This window comes from Eschrichtius robustus, chromosome 4 (genome assembly GCF_028021215.1).
Source record: "Eschrichtius robustus isolate mEscRob2 chromosome 4, mEscRob2.pri, whole genome shotgun sequence".
Taxonomy (NCBI): Eukaryota; Metazoa; Chordata; class Mammalia; order Artiodactyla; family Eschrichtiidae; genus Eschrichtius; species Eschrichtius robustus.
The window spans coordinates 29,853,733-29,861,137 of NC_090827.1; the positions used below are offsets into that span (position 1 = coordinate 29,853,733).

At 42.4% G+C, this 7,405-nt stretch overlaps 1 pseudogene; it reads left to right on the top strand.

The window, feature by feature from the left end:
* The first annotated feature begins 1,061 nt into the window (after window positions 1-1,061).
* Window positions 1,062-2,853, top strand: LOC137763610 (60 kDa heat shock protein, mitochondrial pseudogene; annotated as a pseudogene).
* Window positions 2,854-7,405: the final 4,552 nt, after the last annotated feature.

Consider the following 7,405-nt stretch of genomic DNA (forward strand, 5'->3'; position numbering starts at 1 on the left):
AGCAAGTCCCTAAGGCTCTTCTAGCGGCTTCCACGCCACAACGTGGCAGGACAGACGCGAGTCCCGCCATTTTCCCTCGGTGGCTCGGAGGGCAACGCCGAGGGAGCTGCATCTTGAGGGCGCAACTGTGAGTAACGGTGGGCAATGTGAAAAATACGGTATTAAATTTAAAAAGTATCTGTCTGTGGGCAGTCTTTCTGCCAGCACCTGAAATCTGGCCTCAAGTGGGAGCTGGCCCTTCTGGAACATGGGCAGGGCTTTGCGAAAGAGTGGGTGGGGTAGGGGAATTCTGCTTCTACAGTGAGTTTGTAGAAAATGGGAAAGAGTGGTGCCTTTGCCCTAAGAACAAGAAGATTCTAGATAAACTATAGAATCATAATTTTTCTTAAACCCATCCTAGAGCTGAGATTTTAGGATAGCCAGGTAGCCTGAAATCTGAGGAAAGACAGATCCTTTAAGGAGAGACAGTAGGTCAGTGAGGCTGCTGCTTTCTGATTTAGTTCTAGATGCTCCGAGAGAGCATCAGGGGGTTCCTTAGGCAGAAAGCCATATAAATGCTAATTTGCCCCAGGCAAGCTCCCTTCTTTCAAAATTTGAGATTGCTCCAAATTTTTGTTTTTCGTCTCTGTTCAAAAGACAGTTAAAAATTTTTTTTCTTCAGAATTTATAATTGTTCCAAGTAGAAGGCTTAGTTCAATGCAAGCAACCCCATCACTATTAGAAACTTGCAATTACATTTTTATCTTGATTTTTATCAAATAACTTTGTTAAACTTTCTTGCTATCTTACGGACTTCTTAACATACATTTAATATTTAAAATATACAATGCATAATGTCTGAGGAGAACAATTATAGTTTCTCCTTTTTAATCTTTCTGTATGCCTTAGTTTTTTATTTCATTTTTATATTAAATTGGCGAGAACCTCTGGAAAAAAACGTAAAAATAATCACTGAAAGCACATGTTCTTGTCTCATTCCTGATCTTAAAAAAAAATTCCGCCCTCACCCACTGCCGACGGCCTGTCTTGTCGCCTGCACGCCGTGCCACTGCCTCACAGAAATGCTTCGATTACCCGCAGTCCTTTGCCAGATTAGGCCAGTGTCCAGGGCCCTGGCTCCTCATCTCACTCGGGCTTATGCCAAAGATGTAAAATCTGGTGCAGATGCCCGACCTTGAGGCTTCAAGCTGTTGACCTTTTAGCCGATGCTGTAGCCGTTACTATGGGGTCAAAGGGAAGGACAATGATTACTGAGTTGGGGAAGTCCCAAAGTGACAAAAGATGGACTGTTGCAAAGTCCATTGACTTAAAAGATAAATATAAAAATGTTGGCACTAAACTTGTTCAAGATGTTGCCAATAACACAAACGAAGAGGCTGGGGATGGCACCACTACTGCTGCTGTACTGGCACGCTCTATTGCCAAGGAAGGCTTCGAGAAGGTTAGCAAAGTTGCTAATCCAGTGGAAATCAGGAGAGGTGTGATGTTAGCTGTTGATGCTGTAATTGCTGAACTTAAGAAGCAGTCTAAACCTGTGACAACCCCGAAAGAGATCATCCAGATTGCTACGATTTCTGCAAATGGAGACAAAGAAATTGGCAACATCATTTCTGATGCGATGAAAAAGGTTGGAAGAAGGGGCGTTATCACAGGAAAGGATGGGAAAACACTGAATGATGAACTAGAAATTATTGAAGGCATGAAGGTTGATAGAGGGTATATCTCTCCATACTTTATTAATACATCAGAAGGTCAGAAATGTGAATTCCAAGTTGCCTATGTTCTTTCGAGTGAAAAGAAAATTTCTAGTGTCCAGTCCATTGTTCCTGCTCTTGAAATTGCCAACGCTCACCGTAAGCCCTTGGTCATAATTGCTGAAGATGTGGATGGAGAAGCTCTAAGTACACATGTTTTGAATAGGCTGAAAGTTGGTCTTCTGGCTGTAGCAGTCAAAGCTCCAGGTTTTGGTGACAATAGAAAGAACCAGCTTAAAGACATGGCTATTGCTACCGGCGGTGCAGTATTTGGAGAAGAAGAACTAACTCTAAATCTTGAAGATGTTCAGCCTCATGACTTAGGACAAGTTGGAGAGGTCATTGTGACCAAAGATGATGCCATGCTCTTGAAAGGATAAGGTGACAAGGCTCAAATTGAAAAGCGTATTCAAGAAATCCTCGAGCAGTTGGATATCACAACTAGTGAGTATGGAAAGGAAAAACTGAATGAACGTCTGGCAAAACCCTCAGATGGTGTTGCTGTGCTAAAGTTTGGTGGGACAAGTGATGTTGAAGTGAATGAAAAGAAAGACAGAGTTACAGATGCCCTTAATGCTGCACGAGCTGCTGTTGAAGAAGGCATTGTTTTGGGAGGGGGCTGTGTCCTGCTTCGGTGCCTTCCAGCCTTGGATTCAATAACTCCAGCTAATGAAGATCAAAAAACTGGTATAGAAATTATTTTAAAAACACTCCAAATTCCTGCAATGACCATTGCTAAGAATGCAGGTATTGAAGGATCACTGATAGTTGAGAAAATTTTGCAGAGTTCTTCAGAAGTTGGTTATGATGCTATGCTTGGAGATTTTGGGAATATGGTGGAAAAAGGAATCATTGATCCAACTAAGGTTGAAAGAACTGCATTACTGGATGTTGCTGGAGTGGCCTCTCTGTTAACTACAGCAGAAGTTGTAGTTACAGAAATTCCTAAAGAAGAGAAGGATCCTGGAATGGGCAGAATGGGTGGAATGGGAAGTGGTATGGGAGGTGGCATGTTCTAATTCCTAGAATAGGGCTTTACCATTATTAATGAGCTGTGAGAGGAAGCTCAAGGCAGCGTTCCTCACCAATAACTTTAAGAGAGGTCTATTGAAGGAGATGACTGAGAAAAGGCTGGCTGATGTTTAAGAAAATCACTATAACCTTCAGTTACTGGTTTCCGTTGATAACATAGAATGGTTTACTGCTCTCATTGTCCGTGTCTACAGATAATTATTTTGTATTTTTGAATAAAGACATTTGTACATTCCTGATAAATGAGTATAAGAGCCATGTACTAATGTACTGCTTTCAACTTAAATCACTGAGGCATTTTTACTACTATTCTGTTAAAATCAGGATTTTAGTGATTGCCATCAACAGATGAGAAACTAAGAAGCAGCCTTTCTGTGGAGAGTAAGAATACTTGTGTACAGAGTAGAGCAATAATCAATTATGTGACAACATTTGTGTAATAACAGTTGTTTAAAGTTAAAAAAAAATTCCAAGTTTTCACCATTAAATATTATGTATGCTGCAAAATGTGATAGATACTATTTATAGTTATGCAAATTTCCTTCAATTCCTAGTTTGCTAAGAGTTTGTTTATTATCACAAAGAGAGTATTGAATTTTATTAAATATTTGATCTTCATCTACTGTGATATTTATATGATTTTTCTTCTTGAAATTATTGTCATAAAGTGTTATTATGTGGGTGGATGTATGGATTATCTAATGTTTAAGCAACCTTGTATTCCAAGGATAAATCCAGATTTTTCATGATATATATACAAGCGTGTGTGTGTGTGTGTGTGTGTAGTAATGTGTTATTTCTGGATTCAACTGGCTATTTGTTAAAGATTTCTTATATTATAATGAGCTAAGAGGCTTCAAGATGGCGGAAGAGTAAGACGCGGAGCTCACCTTCCTCTCCACAAATACATCAGAAATACGTCTACATGTGGAACAACTCCTACAGAACACCCACTGAATGCTGGCAGAAGAGCTCAGACCTCCCAAAAGGTAAGAAACTCCCCACGTGTTGGGTAGGGCAAAAGAAAAAAGAAATAACAGAGACAAAAGAATAGGGACGGGCCCTGCACCAGTGGGAGGGAGCTGTGAAGGAGGAAAGGTTTCCACACTAGGAAGCCCCTTCGCGGGCGGAGACTGCGGGTGGCGGAGGGGGGAAGCTTCGAAGCCACGGAGGAGAGCGCAGCCACAGGGGTGCGGAGGGCAAAGCGGAGAGATTCCCGCACAGAGGCAAGGCGCCGAGCAGCACTCACCAGCCCGAGAGGCCTGTCTGCTCACCCGCCGGGGCGGGCGGGGCTGGGAGCTGAGGCTCGGGCTTCGGTCGGATTGCAGGGAGAGGACTGGGGTTGGCGGCGTGAACACAGCCTGCAGGGGTTAGCGCACCACAGCTAGCCGGGAGGGAGTCCGGGAAAAGGTCTGCAGCTGCCGAAGAGGCAAGAGACTTTTTCTTGCCTCTTTGTTTCCTGGTGCGCGAGGAGAGGGGATTCAGAGCGCCGCCTAAACGAGCTCCAGAGACAGGCGCGAGCCGCAGCTGTCAGCGCGGACCCCAGAGACGGGCATGAGACGCTAAGGCTGCTGCTGCCGCCACCAAGAAACCCGTGTGCGAGCACAGGTCACTCTCCACACCGCCCCTCCCGGGAGCCTGTGCAGCCCGCCACTGCCAGGGTTCCGTGATCCAGGGACAACTTCCCCGGGAGAATGCACGGCGCGCCTCGGGCTGGTGCAACGTCACGCCGCTGGTGCTGCCGCCATAGGCTCGCCCCGCCTCTGTACCCCTCCCTCCCCCCGGCCTGAGTGAGCCAGAGCCCCCGAAGCAGCTGCTCCCTTAACCCCGTCCTGTGTGAGCGGGGAACAGACGCCCTCAGGCGACCTACATGCAGAGGCGGGTCCAAATCCAAAGCTGAACCCCGGGAGCTGTGCAAACAAAGAAGAGAAAGGGAAATTTCTTCCAGCAGCCTCAGGAGCAGAGGATTAAATCTCCACAACCAACTTGATGTGCCTGCATCTGTGGAATACATGAATAGACAACGAATCATCCCAAATTGAGGTGGACTTTGGGAACAAAGATATATACATATTTTTTCCCTTATTCTCTTTTTGTGAGTGTGTATGTGTATGCTTCTGTGTGTGATTTTGTCTGTATAGCTTTGCTTTTACCATTTATCCTAGGGTTCTGTCCGTCCATTTTTTTTTTCACCTTAAAAATTTTTTTCTTAATTATCTTTTATTTTAATAACTTTATTTTATTTTACTTTCTTTACTTTCTCCCTTCCTTCCTCCCTTTCTTTCTTTCTTTCTTTCTTTCCTTCCTTCCTTCCTTCCTTCCTTCCTTTCCTCTCTTTTCTTTTCTCTACCTTTTATTCTGAGCTGTATGGATGAAAGGCTCTTGTTGCACCAGCCAGGCATCAGGGCTATGCCTCTGAGGTGGGAGAGCCAACATCAGGACACTGGTCCACAAGAGACCTCCCAGTGCCACGTAATATCAAACAGTGAAAATCTCCCAGAGATCTCCATCTCAACACCAAGACCCAGCTTCACTCAACGACCAGCAAGCTACAGTGCTGGACACCCAATGCCAAACAACTAGCAAGATAGGAACACAACCCCATCCATTAGCAGAGAGGCTGCCTAAAATCATAATAAGGCCACAGACACCCCAAAACACATCACCAGACGTCAACCTACCCACCAGAAAGACAAGATCCAGCCTCATCCACCAGAACACAGGCACTAGTCCCCTCCACCAGGAAGCCTACATAACCCACTGAACCAACCTTACCCACTGCGGACAGACACCACCAACAACGGGAACTATGAACCTACAGCCTGCAAAAAGGAGACCCCAAACACAGTAAGTTAAGCAAAATGAGAAGACAGAGAAACACACAGCAGATGAAGGAGCAAGGCAAAAACCCACCAGACCTAACAAATGAGGAGGAAATAGGCAGTCTACCTGAAAAAGAATTCAGACTAATGATAGTAAAGATGATCCAAAATCTTGGAAATAGAATAGAGAAAATACAAGAAACGTTTAACAAGGACCTAGAAGAACTAAAGAGCAAACAAACAGTGATGAACAACACAATAAATGAAATTTAAAATTCTCTACAAAGGATCAATAGCAGAATAACTGAGGCAGAAGAAAGGATAAGTGACCTGGAAGATAAAATAGTGGAAGTAAATACTGCAGAGTAGAATAAAGACAACAGAATGAAAAGAACTGAGGACAGTCTCAGAGACATCTGGGACAACATTAAACGCACCAACATTCGTATTATAGGGGTCCCAGAAGAAGAAGAGAAAAAGAAAGGGACTGAGAAAATATTTGAAGAGATTGTAGTTGAAAACTTCCCTAATATGGGAAAGAAAATAGTTAATCAAGTCTAGGAAGCACATAGAGTCCCATACAGGATAAATCCAAGGAGAAACACTCCAAGACACATATTAATCAAACTATCAAAAATTAAATACAAACAAAAAATATTAAAAGCAGCAAGGGAAAAACAACAAATAACACACAAGGGAATCCCCATAGTGTTAACAGCTGATCCTTCAACAGAAACTCTGCAAGCCAGAAGGGAGTGGCAGGACATATTTAAAGTGATGAAGGACAAGAACCTACAACCAAGATTACTCTACCCAGCAAAGATCTCATTCAGATTTGATGGAGAAATGAAAACCTTTACAGACAAGCAAAAGCTAAGAGAATTCAGCACCACCAAAACAGCATTACAACAAATGCTAAAAGAACTTCTCTAGGCAGGAAACACAAGAGAAGGAAAAGACCTACAAAAACAAACCCAAAACAATTAAGAAAATGGGAATAGGAACATACATATCGATAATTACCTTCAATGTAAATGGATTAAATGCTCCAACCAAAAGACATAGACTGGCTGAATGGATAAAAAAACAAGACCTGTATATATGCTGTCTACAAAAGACCCACTTCAGACCTAGGGACACATACAGACTGAAAGTGAGGGGATGGAAAAACATATTCCATGCAAATGGAAATGAAAAGAAAGCTGGAGTAGCAATTCCTATATCAGACAAAATAGACTTTAAAATAAAGCCTGTTATAAGCTGCAAAGAAGGACACTCCATAATGATGAAGGGATCAATCCAAGAAGAAGATATAACAATTGTAAATATTTATGCACCCTACATAGGAGCACCTCAATACATAAGGCAAATACTAACAGCCATAAAAGGGGAAATCGACAGTAACACAATCGTAGTAGGGGACTTTAACACCCCACTTTCAACAATGGACAGATCATCCAAAATGAAAATGAGTAAGGAAACACAACTTTTAAATGATACATTAAACAACATGGACTTAATTGATATTTATAGGACATTCCATCCGAAAACAACAGAATACACATTCTTCTCAAGTGCTCATGGAACATTCTCCAGGATAGATCATATCTTGGGTCACAAATCAAGATATGATCTTGATAAATTTAAGAATACTGGTAAATTTTCTTGCTAAATTTAAGAAAATTTAAATCATATCAAGTATCTTTTCCGACCACAGCGATATGAGACTAGATATCAATTACAGGAAAAAATCTGTAAAAAAATACAAGCACATGGAGGCTAAACAATACACTAATT